The sequence below is a fragment of the Amphibalanus amphitrite genome, unplaced genomic scaffold (assembly GCF_019059575.1).
Source record: "Amphibalanus amphitrite isolate SeventyFive unplaced genomic scaffold, NRLGWU_Aamphi_draft 000003F_arrow, whole genome shotgun sequence".
In the NCBI taxonomy this organism is placed as follows: domain Eukaryota; kingdom Metazoa; phylum Arthropoda; class Thecostraca; order Balanomorpha; family Balanidae; genus Amphibalanus; species Amphibalanus amphitrite.
The window spans coordinates 294,536-310,156 of NW_024881500.1; the positions used below are offsets into that span (position 1 = coordinate 294,536).

Consider the following 15,621-nt stretch of genomic DNA (forward strand, 5'->3'; position numbering starts at 1 on the left):
TCTAACAGGTCCCAATTTTCCCGCCTTTTGGGTCATTGACCTGACCTGGAAGGTCAACCGATAACCTAGGACCTTAAAATTGGGTATCATCGGCTTTCTCTCGTCACGGGCAACACGCTCGTTTTTTTCCGCGAAGCTCTAGCTTGATCAGGAGCGAAACGGCAAGGGGTTATACCTTATACGTTCGCGGCTGAGTATTAATTTGGTTCAAAACAATGATGTAGATAAGTTAGTTATTTAAATCTAAATATCCTATGACGAGAGCGATGGACATTTTTGGTATGCAGTGTTATCCATTGAAAACAGGTCGAAGCTATTGAATTTTTAATTTAGTGGTCGCCGCTTACTAATCATGCGGCATACACGCCGCACATAACCGCCAATGCCGCAACGCAGCTTAGATTTCGAAGTAAGCATTTAGTCTCACCCCTTCCTCATTTAATTTTAATTATTTTCGCTCAAAATTGCAAAAATCTTCTTTCTGTGTCAATCATAAAAATATGACGTCACAAAAAATGATGAATATTTTCTGTAAAGAAAAAAAAACGAATTCAATGTTATGAACATCACATTTAAGTGATATATCAACGTAATGATTTTAGAAAGATAAGAAAAACAATCATATTTCAACCAATATTGTTGCTTTGGCACTGAACTCTATTGCTTTGGTTATTTTAGCAACTTAAAGGGACCCTCCCACCTTCAAAAAAGTTAATGAATTGGCATGAAATTGATGTCGCTCGGTTCAGAAAGAGCAAAAACGAATATCTACCAAATTTCATCGAAAAATATTCACCGGTTTTCAAGATATTAGACTTTTACTTTTGTCTACTTTTTGGGATCTCCGCTGTTCCTAGCGACTTTATTTGAAAGTGCGGCATTTGTTGCGCGCAAAGCAGCATATACCACCGCGTGCTACCAAACGTTTTAGTAAAAGATTTAAAATCGTTAGATCTCCGCTGACGTCACAAATTCTAAGGGGGCATACCAATGCATTAGCCCCTTAGAATCCGAAAACTGCAAGTTTGAAATTCGATATCTCCGAATGAAAGCAGTTTTCGATGTTGTGAGTGCCCAAACCGGTATTTTCAGGCCATGGCCACCAATTTGGCTATCTCAACTCAAATCTAATGTTAAGGTGGGAGGGTCCCTTTATTAATGAAAGACGTCACAAATCTAGAATCGACTAAAAAAATAACTTTCTAGTGTTTTAAAGACAGCTTGACGATGTTGACATTTTTTCTCTGTGGGGGCTGGTGGGGGCGTTGCCGCGCGCGCGCCGTGTCAGTCTGTGATTCGCATTTTCTAGACAAGTTTAAGGATTTCGATGTAACGGAAGTTAGCAGGGATTCAGCAGGGATCGACGGCCCCTACGATTTCGCTGAATTTTGGTGGAGAGGTGCAGAATGGTGTCCTCTATCGAAAATCCTAGTGCCAAAATGCGGGGAATCCATCAGGGGGCCCGACTGGAAAAAATGCCTCCACTACGCTGAAGTTCTCGGCTCGGCGCAAGGGTTTATGCGCCGAAATTATTTTACCAAGCCATGCTTCATGCGCCGAAATTTTTCAAGGCTTACTGATGGCTGCAGGCTGTAGCCACGCACTTTTCGTCGAGGGGGAGGGGGGGCTGGCGTGTGTGTGTGGCTGTCTTCCAGTGACTACTGTCTACAGACGGTTGTTGGCACGGTCGACGGGATCGGGCAGACAATAGACATCAGCAGGCCATGCGGGACCGAGCACCAGCGTTCCGTTCGCTATCACAAAATCTCCTGACTCACAAACTCACTGGCATGTTCCATAACGTAACCTTTATTTTGTTGCCCGGCTCTGATCAGCAGTATGTGCCCAGCCGGTGACTGACGCCTGACGGGGCCTTCAACAGGCGTGGTGCAAGCACGGTCGATGGGATCGGGCAGATACCAGGCCACGCGGGACCGATTGCCAGCGTCCGCTCGCAAACCACACGCCGGAAATACAGGAATCACAATGGTCAATACGCAAACGATAGCATACGTTATCTGAACTAGGGGATCCGACAATCCATAACCTCACTCGATCGGTGAACTGTCCCGCCGTGGGAGAGTCGCAATCAGGTTCACTGAACATGACTTAAATACCCTGAGACGAACACGAGACAAGATAAGTGATATTTAAGATGTTTAACTCCCGAAGACATTTAACCCTCGCCGGCCGAGGGGGGTTGGTGCCACCCCCTGACGGGTTTTTCGCGACTGCTCCGGAGCCGTTTGCGATAGAGGGATAGAGAAAACCGTCGATTTACGCCGAAGTACGCCGAAAATTTCGGCGCAAGCCGTCGATTTACGCCGAAGTACGCCGAAAAATTTCGGCGCAAACGCCCAACTACGCTCGAGTTCTCGACGAAAGCGTGCATTTTTTCCAGTCGGGTCAGGGGGGCCACAAATCCCAAAAAACAGTATGCCCTCAGGGCACAATCGACGAACTTTGAAAACCCTACTTCTAGCCGTCAAAACAGCTAAAAATGCACGTCATTCGAAAGAGGACAAAATTTTACGTACAACGGTACCAAATTTAGGGGGCTAGCGCCCCCCTGAACCGAACAAAACAGCTTCAAATATATGGGCCCGGGAGTATGCCCTCGGGGCATAAATAATTGTTTTCAACAATTTCAGGCCTATAACATCGACAAAATCCAGCAATATGCACATCATTGGAAAGAGCGTAATTTCCCAAACAAAAAACCCAAGTAACATTTTTCGATGGGGCCCACCTGGGGCCCACAGGACCCAATTGAAATTTGGGGCCCAATGGGGCGGCCCCTACAATTTTCTTCAAAATTGGCACAGACACTCTCCTGGGCCCCCTCTTTAATCCGGCTGAAGAAACCTACCGGGGAATCCAAAGGAAGGGGCCCAAAGAGGCCCTTTCTAAGTATTGCCCCTAATTTCGCGACCAACCCCGGCAATATGCACATCATTGGAAAGAGCGTAATTTCCCAAACAAAAAACCCAAGTAACATTTTTCGATGGGGCCCACCTGGGGCCCACAGGACCCAATTGAAATTTGGAGCCCAATAGGGCGGCCCCTACGATTTTCTTCAAAATTGGCACAGACACTCTCCTGGGCCCCCTCTTCAATCTGGCTGAAGAAACCTACCGGGGAATCCAAAGGAAGGGGCCCAAAGAGGGCCCCAAAGAGGCCCTTTCTAAGTATTGCCCCTAATTTCGCGACCAACCCCGGCAATAGGCACATCATTGGAAAGAACGTAATTTCCCAAACAAAAAACCCAAGTAACATTTTTCGATGGGGCCCACCTGGGGCCCACAGGACCCAATTGAAATTTGGGGCCCAATGGGGCGGCCCCTACGATTTTCTTCAAAATTGGCACAGACACTCGCCTGGGCCCCCTCTTTAATCTGTCTGAAGAAACCTACCGGGGAATCCAAAGGAAGGGGCCCAAAGAGGGCCCCAAAGAGGCCCTTTCTAAGTATTGCCCCTAATTTCGCGACCAACCCCGGCAATATGCACATCATTGGAAAGAGCGTAATTTCCCAAACAAAAAACCCAAGTAACATTTTTCGATGGGGCCCACCTGGGGCCCACAGGACCCAATTGAAATTTGGGGCCCAATAGGGCGGCCCCTACGATTTTCTTCAAAATTGGCACAGACACTCTCCTGGGCCCCCTCTTTAATCTGGCTGAAGAAACCTACCGGGGAATCCAAAGGAAGGGGCCCAAAGAGGGCCCCAAAGAGGCCCTTTCTAAGTATTGCCCCTAATTTCGCGACCAACCCCGGCAATATGCACATCATTGGAAAGAGCGTAATTTCCCAAACAAAAAACCCAAGTAACATTTTTCGATGGGGCCCACCTGAGGCCCACAGGACCCAATTGAAATTTGGGGCCCAATGGGGCGGCCCCTACGATTTTCTTCAAAATTGGCACAGACACTCTCCTGGGCCCCCTCTTCAATCTGGCTGAAGAAACCTACCGGGGAATCCAAAGGAAGGGGCCCAAAGAGGGCCCCAAAGAGGCCCTTTCTAAGTATTGCCCCTAATTTCGCGACCAACCCCGGCAATATGCACATCATTGGAAAGGGCGTAATTTCCCAAACAAAAAACCCAAGTAACATTTTTCGATGGGGCCCACCTGGGGCCCACAGGACCCAATTGAAATTTGGGGCCCAATAAGGCAGCCCCTACGATTTTCTTCAAAATTGGCACAGACACTCTCCTGGGCCCCCTCTTCAATCTGGCTGAAGAAACCTACCGGGGAATCCAAAGGAAGGGGCCCAAAGAGGGCCCCAAAGTGGCCCTTTCTAAGTATTGCCCCTAATTTCGCGACCAACCCCAGCAATATGCAGATCATTGGAAAGAGCGTAATTTCCCAAACAAAAAACCCAAGTAACATTTTTCGATGGGGCCCACCTGGGGCCCACAGGACCCAATTGAAATTTGGGGCCCAATGGGGCGGCCCCTACGATTTTCTTCAAAATTGGCACAGACACTCTCCTGGGCCCCCTCTTCAATCTGGCTGAAGAAACCTACCAAGGAATCCAAAGGAAGGGGCCCAAAGAGGGCCCCAAAGAGGCCCTTTCTAAGTATTGAACCTAATTTCGCGACCAACCCCGGCAATATGCACATCATTGGAAAGAGCGTAGTTTCCCAAACAAAAAACCCAAGTAACATTTTTCGATTGGGCCCACCTGGGGCCCACAGGACCCAATTGAAATTGGGGAATATTTGTTTCTGGTCCCTAAAAAGCTGTTTCTGGCACCTAATTGCTGATCAGCCCCAAAATGCTTATTCGACCCTAATATCTGAATCTGGCACCTAATTGCTTCCACACAGCCTAAAGTTGCCAGATCGTCTAGTTGAACTCCGTATTTGCTGTTTGCTGATTCAGCGCCAAAACCAAAACATACAGCACCTATTTTATTCCACGTTTGCCTACCTAATTCGCGTAAGCTTCCTGATTTTATGTATCCTAACAACATGAACGTTGCATTCGGTGATGTCAAGTGCCATTTTCGCCAGTGGAGATAATGATTAATGCCATTTCTAGCCAAAAGAGAATCACTAGCCAGCTATGGTGCAGCATAGCAAGACGCTCCTATACCAGCCCGCTATGTAGAGACTAGAGATTATTGCACCCTCAGCCATTTTAACGTGAAAAGTTTGGATCCGTCACTTCCAGCCAGGCTCTCAGGTCATAAACTGGAGTAAAGCAAAATGTCAACTCTGAACAGACATGCCACGCAACCGGCCCTCTTTTCAATATTATTAGCTTTCTGCAATCATCGTCTGACTCCATCTCGATCAAACGCAGCATCCGGTTTCTACAGGGGCGTTTGACTGACCGGCCACACAATAACCAAAAACAAAATCAAAGCTTCATGCACACATATGACATAAGCATAAGAAACGGATGAAAAAGGCACAACCACGGCACAACTGTGCGCGGCAAACATAGATATAAAGACGCGGCAAACAACGGACAATGTCCCACGCAAGATCCCGCGTTTCTTCAGCGGCCTTGAACGGAATGAAAACATTACATTTCTTTTTTGGAGCTATTTGATGACATCAAAAAATACAATACCCGTTTTAATGGTCAAAATCGAGACAATTACTCACAAAAATGTTTCCCTTTAAGCATTACAAATAAATACTTTTAAATATTTAAATGACATTGTTTTTTCAAACAAATCAATATTATTTGCTTACTTAAACGTCACATACAATGCTGAGATCACTACGGGGCTGTCTTAGAGTGTAGCTGCACTGGCAACCTTTAGGCTAGACTCCAGGGGTCATTATACCAGAACAACATGATTCTACCAGCCAGTAGTTCATTTTTCTACTAGATTGGTGCTACGTTCAGCATTTAGGTGCCAGATTCAGAAAAAAGAGTAAGGCGTACCGTTGAATAGGTGCCAGAAACAGCTAATTAAGGTCATTTTCCATGATTGGTGCTGGTATCCACCAAATAGGTGCTGAGGACCAATTTTGGGGCGAGTCAGCTTTTAGGTGCCAGAAATAGCTTTTCTGGGACGCAATTAAATGGCGTCCATTGAAATTTGGGGCCCAATGGGGCGGCCCCTACGATTTTCTTCAAAATTGGCACAGACACTCTCCTGGGCCCCCTCTAATCCGGCTGAAGAAACCTACCGGGGAATCCAAAGGAAGGGGCCCAAAGAGGGCCCCAAAGAGGCCCTTTCTAAGTATTGCCCCTAATTTCGCGACCAACCCCGGCAATATGCACATCATTGGAAAGAGCGTAATTTTCCAAACAAAAAACCCAAGTAACATTTTTCGATGGGGCCCACCTGGGGCCCACAGGGCCCAATTGAAATTTGGAGCCCAATTAGGCAGCCCCTACGATTTTCTTCAAAATTGGCACAGACACTCTCCTGGGCCCCCTCTTTAATCTGGCTGAAGAAACTTACCGGGGAATCCAAAGGAAGGGGCCCAAAGAGGGCCCCAAAGAGGCCCTTTCTAAGTATTGCCCCTAATTTCGCGACCAACCCCGGCAATATGCAAATCATTGGAAAGAGCGTAATTTCCCAAACAAAAAACCCAAGTAACATTTTTCGATGGGGCCCACCTGGGGCCCACAGGATCCAATTGAAATTTTGGGCCCAATGGGGCGGCCCCTACGATTTTCTTCAAAATTGGCACAGACACTCTCCTGGGCCCCCCCCCCTTCAATCTGGCTGAAGAAACCTACCGGGGAATCCAAAGAAAGGGGCCCAAAGAGGGCCCCAAAGAGGCCCTTTCTAAGTATTGCCCCTAATTTCGCGACCAACCCCGGCAATATGCACATCATTGGAAAGGGCGTAATTTCCCAAACAAAAAACCCAAGTAACGTTTTTCGATGGGGCCCACCTGGGGCCCACAGGACCCAATTGAAATTTGGGGCCCAATGGGGCGGCCCCTACGATTTTCTTCAAAATTGGCACAGACACTCTCCTGGGCCCCCTCTGTAATCTGGCTGAAGAAACCTACCGGGGAATCCAAAGGAAGGGGCCCAAAGAGGGCCCCAAAGAGGCCCTTTCTAAGTATTGCCCCTAATTTCGCGACCAACCCCGGCAATATGCACATCATTGGAAAGAGCGTAATTTCCCAAACAAAAAACCCAAGTAACATTTTTCGATGGGGCCCACCTGGGGCCCACAGGATCCAATTGAAATTTGGGGCCCAATGGGGCGGCCCTTACGATTTTCTTCAAAATTGGCACAGACACTCTCCTGGGCCCCCTCTTTAATCCGGCTGAAGAAACCTACCGGGGAATCCAAAGGAAGGGGCCCAAAGAGGGCCCCAAAGAGGCCCTTTCTAAGTATTGCCCCTAATTTCGCGACCAACCCCGGCAATATGCACATCATTGGAAAGAGCGTAATTTCCCAAACAAAAAACCCAAGTAACATTTTTCGATGGGGCCCACCTGGGGCCCACAGGATCCAATTGAAATTTGGGGCCCAATGGGGCGGCCCCTACGATTTTCTTCAAAATTGGCACAGACACTCTCCTGGGCCCCCTCTTCAATCTGGCTGAAGAAACCTACCGGGGAATCCAAAGAAAGGGGCCCAAAGAGGGCCCCAAAGAGGCCCTTTCTAAGTATTGCCCCTCTTTGGGGCCCTCTTTGGGCCCCTTCCTTTGGATTCCCCGGTAGGTTTCTTCAGCCAGATTGAAGAGGGGGCCCAGGAGAGTGTCTGTGCCAATTTTGAAGAAAATCGTAGGGGCCGCCCCATTGGGCCCCAAATTTCAATTGGGTCCTGTGGGCCCCAGGTGGGCCCCATCGAAAAATGTTACTTGGGTTTTTTGTTTGGGAAATTACGCTCTTTCCAATGATGTGCATATTGCCGGGGTTGGTAGCGAAATTAGGGGCAATACTTAGAAAGGGCCTCTTTGGGGCCCTCTTTGGGCCCCTTCCTTTGGATTCCCCGGTAGGTTTCTTCAGCCAGATTGAAGAGGGGGCCCAGGAGAGTGTCTCTGCCAATTTTGAAGAAAATCGTAGGGGCCGCCCCATTGGGCCCCAAATTTCAATTGGGTCCTGTGGGCCCCAGGTGGGCCCCATCGAAAAATGTTACTTGGGTTTTTTGTTTGGGAAATTACGCTCTTTCCAATGATGTGCATATTGCCGGGGTCGGTCGCGAAATTAGGGGCAATACTTAGAAAGGGCCTCTTTGGGGCCCTCTTTGGGCCCCTTCCTTTGGATTCCCCGGTAGGTTTCTTCAGCCAGATTGAAGAGGGGGCCCAGGAGAGTGTCTGCCAATTTTGAAGAAAATCGTAGGGGCCGCCCCATTGGGCCCCAAATTTCAATTGGGTCCTGTGGGCCCCAGGTGGGCCGCATCGAAAAATGTTACTTGGGTTTTTTGTTTGGGAAATTACGCTCTTTCCAATGATGTGCATATTGCCGGGGTTGGTCGCGAAATTAGGGGCAATACTTAGAAAGGGCCTCTTTGGGGCCCTCTTTGGGCCCCTTCCTTTGGATTCCCCGGTAGGTTTCTTCAGCCAGATTGAAGAGGGGGCCCAGGAGAGTGTCTGTGCCAATTTTGAAGAAAATCGTAGGGGCCGCCCCATTGGGCCCCAAATTTCAATTGGGTCCTGTGGGCCGCAGGTGGGCCCCATCGAAAAATGTTACTTGGGTTTTTTGTTTGGGAAATTACGCTCTTTCCAATGATGTGCATATTGCCGGGGTCGGTCGAGAAATTAGGGGCAATACTAAGAAAGGGCCTCTTTGGGGCCCTCTTTGGGCCCCTTCCTTTGGATTCCCCGGTAGGTTTCTTCAGCCAGATTGAAGAGGGGGCCCAGGAGAGTGTCTGTGCCAATTTTGAAGAAAATCGTAGGGGCCGCCCCATTGGGCCCCAAATTTCAATTGGGTCCTGTGGGCCCCAGGGGGGCCCCATCGAAAAATGTTACTTGGGTTTTTTGTTTGGGAAATTACGCTCTTTCCAATGATGTGCATATTGCCGGGGTTGGTCGCGAAATTAGGGGCAATACTTAGAAAGGGCCTCTTTGGGGCCCTCTTTGGGCCCCTTCCTTTGGATTCCCCGGTAGGTTTCTTCAGCCAGATTAAAGAGAGGGCCCAGGAGAGTGTCTGTGCCAATTTTGAAGAAAATCGTAGGGGCCGCCCCATTGGGCCCCAAATTTCAATTGGGTCCTGTGGGCCACAGGTGGGCCCCATCGAAAAATGTTACTTGGGTTTTTTGTTTGGGAAATTACGCTCTGTCCAATGATGTGCATATTGCCGGGGTTGGTCGCGAAATTAGGGGCAATACTTAGAAAGGGCCTCTTTGGGGCCCTCTTTGGGCCCCTTCCTTTGGATTCCCCGGTAGGTTTCTTCAGCCAGATTGAAGAGGGGGCCCAGGAGAGTGTCTGTGCCAATTTTGAAGAAAATCGTAGGGGCCGCCCCATTGGGCCCCAAATTTCAATTGCGTCCTGTGGGCCCCAGGTGGGCCCCATCGAAAAATGTTACTTGGGTTTTTTGTTTGGGAAATTACGCTCTTTCCAATGATGTGCATATTGCCGGGGTTGGTCGCGAAATTAGGGGCAATACTTAGAAAGGACCTCTTTGGGGCCCTCTTTGGGCCCCTTCCTTTGGATTCCCCGGTAGGTTTCTTCAGCCAGATTAAAGAGGGGGCCCAGGAGAGTGTCTGTGCCAATTTTGAAGAAAATCGTAGGGGCCGCCCCATTGGGCCCCAAATTTCAATTGGGTCCTGTGGGCCCCAGGTGGGCCCCATCGAAAAATGTTACTTGGGTTTTTTGTTTGGGAAATTACGCTCTTTCCAATGATGTGCATATTGCCGGGGTTGGTCGCGAAATTAGGGGCAATACTTAGAAACGGCCTCTTTGGGGCCCTCTTTGGGCCCTTCCTTTGGATTCCCCGGTAGGTTTCTTCAGCCAGATTAAAGAGGGGGCCCAGGAGAGTGTCTGTGCCAATTTTGAAGAAAATCGTAGGGGCCGCCCCATTGGGCCCCAAATTTCAATTGGGTCCTGTGGGCCCCAGGTGGGCCCCATCGAAAAATGTTACTTGGGTTTTTTGTTTGGGAAACTACGCTCTTTCCAATGATGTGCATATTGCCGGGGTTGGTCGCGAAATTAGGGGCAATACTGAGAAAGGGCCTCTTTGGGGCCCTCTTTGGGCCCCTTCCTTTGGATTCCCCGGTAGGTTTCTTCAGCCAGATTGAAGAGGGGGCCCAGGAGAGTGTCTGTGCCAATTTTGAAGAAAATCGTAGGGGCCGCCCCATTGGGCCCCAAATTTCAATTGGGTCCTGTGGGCCCCAGGTAGGCCCCATCGAAAAATGTTACTTGGGTTTTTTGTTTGGGAAATTACGCTCTTTCCAACGATGTGCATATTGCCGGGGTTGGTCGCGAAATTAGGGGCAATACTTGAAAGGGCCTCTTTGGGGCCCTCTTTGGGCCCCTTCCTTTGGATTCCCCGGTATGTTTCTTCAGCCGGATTAAAGAGGGGGCCCAGGAGAGTGTCTGTGCCGATTTTGAAGAAAATCGTAGGGGCCGCCCCATTGGGCCCCAAATTTCAATTGGGTCCTGTGGGCCCCAGGTGGGCCCCATCGAAAAATGTTACTTGGGTTTTTTGTTTGGGAAATTATGCTCTTTCCAATGATTTGCATATTGCCGGGGTTGGTCGCGAAATTAGGGGCAATACTTAGAAAGGGCCTCTTTGGGGCCCTCTTTGGGCCCCTTCCTTTGGATTCCCCGGTATGTTTCTTCAGCCGGATTAAAGAGGGGGCCCAGGAGAGTGTCTGTGCCAATTTTGAAGAAAATCGTAGGGGCCGCCCCATTGGGCCCCAAATTTCAATTGGGTCCTGTGGGCCCCAGGTGGGCCCCATCGAAAAATGTTACTTGGGTTTTTTGTTTGGGAAATTACGCTCTTTCCAATGATGTGCATATTGCTGGATTTTGTCGATGTTATAGGCCTGAAATTGTTGAAAACGTTTATTTATGCCCCGATGGCATACTCCCGGGCCCATATATTTGAAGCTGTTTTGTTCGGTTCAGGGGGGCGCTAGCCCCCTAAATTTGGTACCGTTGTACGTAAAATTTTGTCCTCTTTCGAATGACGTGCATTTTTAGCTGTTTTGACGGCTAGAAGTAGGGTTTTCAAAGTTCGTCGATTGTGCCCTGAGGGCATACTGTTTTTTGGGATTTGTGGCCCCCCTGATGGATTCCCCGCATTTTGGCACCAGGATTTTCGATAGAGGACACCATTCTGTACCTCTCCACCAAAATTCAGCGAAATCGTAGGGGCCGTCGATCCCTGCTGAATCCCTGCTGAACCCCTGCTGAATCCCTGCTAACTTCCGTTACATAGGATTTCGAGGCCTCCTCATTGTTAAACACCTAAGGTAGGTTGAATTCAAATACTTCATCCCGTAAATTGGGGATATTTGATTCGAGATTGTGATTCACAGCTCAGTATGAGTAGTCAGTTGTTAACAGTTTCAGTTGAGTTCAGTTGAGTTTGACATTATAAACATTAATTTTGTAATAAAATGCAGACATTTTTATGAGCTTTCTCAAATACCTACTTGCAGCATTGCTACTGTACTGGCAATGATCTTGTGGCTTGTTGCATAGGTGGCGGAACGGGGAGGGAACTGGGGAGTGGGGCATCATGCCCCCTTTGATTTTGACATTTAAACATTAGCCCTAATGGGCATTGCATGGATAGAATGGGACCAAAAGTCAGCAATCAGCAGTGCCCCCCTTAATTGAAGGTGTTCCGCCGCTACTGGCTTGCTGATATGTCCTTACAAAGTATCTGTGTTATATCACCAAACATGAGGCCGAGGGGCTAGTATAACCCTTGCTGGCACAGGCCATTTTGCATCCTTCGACGGCCCAAGGGGGTTGGTAGTGGTACCCACCCGGCACCCACGATTGGCCCCTGATTGAGGCGAGCTAGAGCTTCGTGGAAAAAGGAACGTTTTGCCTGTGACAAGAGGAAGAGGAAGCGATAAGATACCTCATTTTAACCCGCGCCGGGCCGGTGCTCTGAGATTCCGTGCCGGGCCGGGGGGTGTCTGAACACCCCCCTTCCAACTCTGCTCCTGGGCCACGTAGCGACACGCGGTAAGCGGCAATCGAACAAAGGTCCAAAATAAGGATGAAAACACTTCTGTCATTTTTTGGATCAGGTCAAAGGTCAGGTCACCAGAGGTCACCAAAGGTAAAATGTTGACTATTTCAACATTTTGGAAACTGCCAACGGCTATCTCGGGAACCGATAGAGCTACAGCGCCGCAGAAAAGTGCATTTGATAGCCCTTTTACAGACCTTTCTGAGTAATATTCTCAAATTTGACCTCAGGTCAACAGTTTAGCCTCCAGAGGGCAAAAACTCCCAAAATAGCTGTTTTTACGAAAAGCGTTTTTTTCGGCAATAACTTTTGACTCAAAAGAGCCATGACATTACTTTTGCCAGCATCGTGTTCCTCTCGTCGAGACGCGTCGAATGAACTATAATTTGTTGAAAGGTCAACTTGAAAATTTGACCTCAGGTCAAGGTCATGACCTGACCGGAAAAGGTCATGTTGCATATCAGTCGATCCGCAACGTCGAGCCGAATACATCTAGGGCGTTTTAAGCGCTCTAGCACGACTCTATCAGAAGTTATTAGCGAAAAGCTGCTAGATTCTGTTCGTGAGCTGAGATGACCTCGGGGACATAACGAAGGGTCACAGTTGCCATTTTCCGGTTCAGTGTGTCAATTTTGCCTACATCTCGATGTTTGAGAGTGTCTAGAATAGCGTTCGTGCAAAACAGACGCTTTTCAATTTTCTCCCATTTACTTATAGGTAATGGAGAGGCCGCAAAATTGACCTGACCTTAGGTCACCCTCACCGATATCAAAATTCCGAGATATACATTTTATTGATAATGTTGCTCTAATCAATCCCTGAAAGTTTGAAGGCAATCGATCAATCGGTGTAGCTATGACGAGCATTCTTATTTTTTTCTGAGGTGAGGTCAATTGGCGTGACCTGGTGACCTGACCTAAGGCGACCTGGGTCTGAAATTTTCACAACATGTGCGGAAAAGATGCACGAACAGGTGTGCCAAAAACCGCAGGGGGTGTTAAAACACCCCCCCCCCCGTCCCGGCGCGGGTTAAGGTCGTAGGTAGGTCATCAGTTTACCTTCCAGGTCAGGTCAATGACCCAAGAGTCAGGAAAATCTGGACTTGTTAGAACACAGTATATTGTGACTGCCACGGGGTTTTTATCAGGGTGCTGATCATAAACATCATGCTAGTTTTGAGCACGGATGATTTTGATCACGGATGATTTCTTTAAGCATTTAGGTCAGGTCAGGTCAACCAGTATTGGTAATGTCAGGTACCTATTGGTAGTATGTGTTGACCGCCTCTGACAGCTTCGTAACATGTTGCGAAAGCACTATAACCTTACCAAATACCAACCTTAACCTTCCAGGCGGTGGGGGGGGGGGGCATTTTTTTGCCCCCCTTTAGTTTTTTTAATATATCTCGAGAACCGCTGCGCCGATCGTCACCAAACTTTCAGTACCCTCCCGGGAGCAGCTAGCGCACATGGTAACCAAAAATTTCTCCAAAGGCTATGATAGGTTGGCCGCTAATGACGTCAGAGTGACGTCATTTTTACCATTTTCTACCCAAAAAAAAAGGTTTCGCGGGAAGAGCTGTCAGGCCTACAGCTTTAGAGATACAGAAAAATGTTTCAGACATAAAAGGTGTGGAATCAAGAGGGCTACAAAACTGCTATATCGGTTTTTCGAATTTTTATGGATTTTGACCCCCAAAAATAAAAAAATAGATTTTTTGAATATAATAGCCAAAAAATCCAAAAAGTTTTTTGAATTTCGAAAAAAACCGGAATATATGTGATAGTCCCTACCGCCTTTTATCTACATACCAAATTTGAGATCGATACCTCTTTTTTTGGCCAAGTTATAGCGAAAAAACTGTTCAAAATTGATGACGTCAAATTTTCAAACTCAATTTTTAGCAATTATAGACTTCGTAGCGCAAAACAAAGACCACCATTAGACTCCCCGTGACGAGCTGCATCGAATCGATACCCATTTTATGCAAAAATATCAACTTTGAAATTTGACCTTTTTTTACCTGACCTTGACCTGACGTCCACCAGAAAGTGACCTAAACCGTACCTGATGGTCTTATAACCAACACCATTGAGTTGGAAATGAAAAACTGGCCATAAAACATGCATCACATAACCTTAGTAAAGTTGGGCTCATGTGGTGACCCTTGGTGAATGGTGACCTTTGGTGACCTGACCTGTGACCTGACCTGGTATGACCAGTGACCTCTAATAGCAACATATGTACTAGACAACTGACGCCTTATCGCTGATTTTCGACAAAATGCGTTTTACTCGGTGTTATAGCGCTTTCCCTAGAAGCCCCTTGAACGGTGAAACATTTTATCTTTGACCTGACCTGTGACGTCATCGGTGACCCCGAGGTCAATGAAATTTGGTTTCCCTCGACAAATTTGACAGGGCTATCGAACGCCGTTTGAATTTTCCGGATCCGTCCAGTAGTTTCGGAGATACGGGGGGGGGGCAAAAAAATGCCCCCCCCCCCGCGCGGAAGGTGGCTGGTAGGCCCACCGCCTGCCGGGTTAAAGTGATTGGGATATGTAAAGGCACTAAAGCCTGGAGGTCCCGCTCTCATCAAACTCATGTGTTCTGTTCAGACTCGACTCAGTCGGTGTCAGGCACCAGGTGTTCGAACTGTCCTTTGTATAACTACTTCGTAAATGTTCAAATGGTTGCTAAATTCTAATTCAGCTCCAAGAACTGGCCTAGAAATTTGTAAATCTGGAAAAGTTGGACCGAGGTCATCAAAGGTCAATGACCTGACCTGACTCAGGTGACCTTGGCTCACCCCCTATTGCAGGGAGGCAACATCAAATAACATGTTTGAATGCTTGAAACCACAAAAAAAAAACTGTAATTGTGCGGCTGATGGGAGATGACACGCGCCGATTCGCGATTCCGGCCAAAACATGGTCTCGAAAAGTAGGTCACAGGTAGGTCAAAGGTCATTTGGGTCAGGGTCATGAAATTTGCAGGATAGGTGTAAAATTGATCAATGCGAGGGTACTGAAAGTTTCGTCGCGATCGGCCGCTTTTTACGCGAGTTATTTGCGAAAAACCTTGGGGGGGGGGTTGCATCAACCCCCCGTGCCGGCGAGGGTTAATGGGTGCCCCTCGGTATTACCGCTAAAAATCGGTTGCAACAACCCCCCCCCCCCAACAACCCATCCAACAACCCATTGTACCGTCGAGGGGTAAATAATAGATAGATAGTTTTAGTTAAAAAAAAAGAAAAATTGTTGTCAACATACCTAGCCAACTTACCTGGACAGGCTTCTATCATTAAGAATAGGTAAAAAATAGATAAAAATAGAAAATGTACTGTGAATATTTTCTAATCAACATTGACATGCCTACATATTGTTGTCACGTCATCAACAGCAACTACATTTTGTTAGAAGTAAGGTTGGTGTGAAATTCATGTTGCAAATCACACCAAAGACCCATGGCATGACTATTCATGCCCTATGCAATTGCAACATCAATGTACTGTCATGTGTGCAGGTTTTCAATGTTTTTTT

The 15,621-nt window shown here is 47.7% G+C and overlaps 1 protein-coding gene across 29 annotated transcripts in view; it reads left to right on the forward strand.

Moving 5' to 3' along the window:
* The first annotated feature begins 1,021 nt into the window (after positions 1–1,021).
* The window catches only part of LOC122392332 (extended synaptotagmin-2-like), a 50,932-nt gene continuing 36,332 nt past the window's right edge, over positions 1,022–15,621 (forward strand). For 9 of the 29 annotated variants that reach the window (XM_043387266.1, XM_043389216.1, XM_043387107.1 and 6 more), the window contains exons 1-2: positions 1,276–1,317; positions 11,310–11,346. The gene's annotated coding sequence lies outside the window, so the exon portion shown is untranslated. Of the gene's footprint in view, positions 1,067–1,226; positions 1,330–11,309; positions 11,347–15,621 lie in introns of those variants that run through there. The other 20 variants (XM_043388794.1, XM_043389372.1, XM_043389136.1 and 17 more) reach the window with 13 other exon arrangements.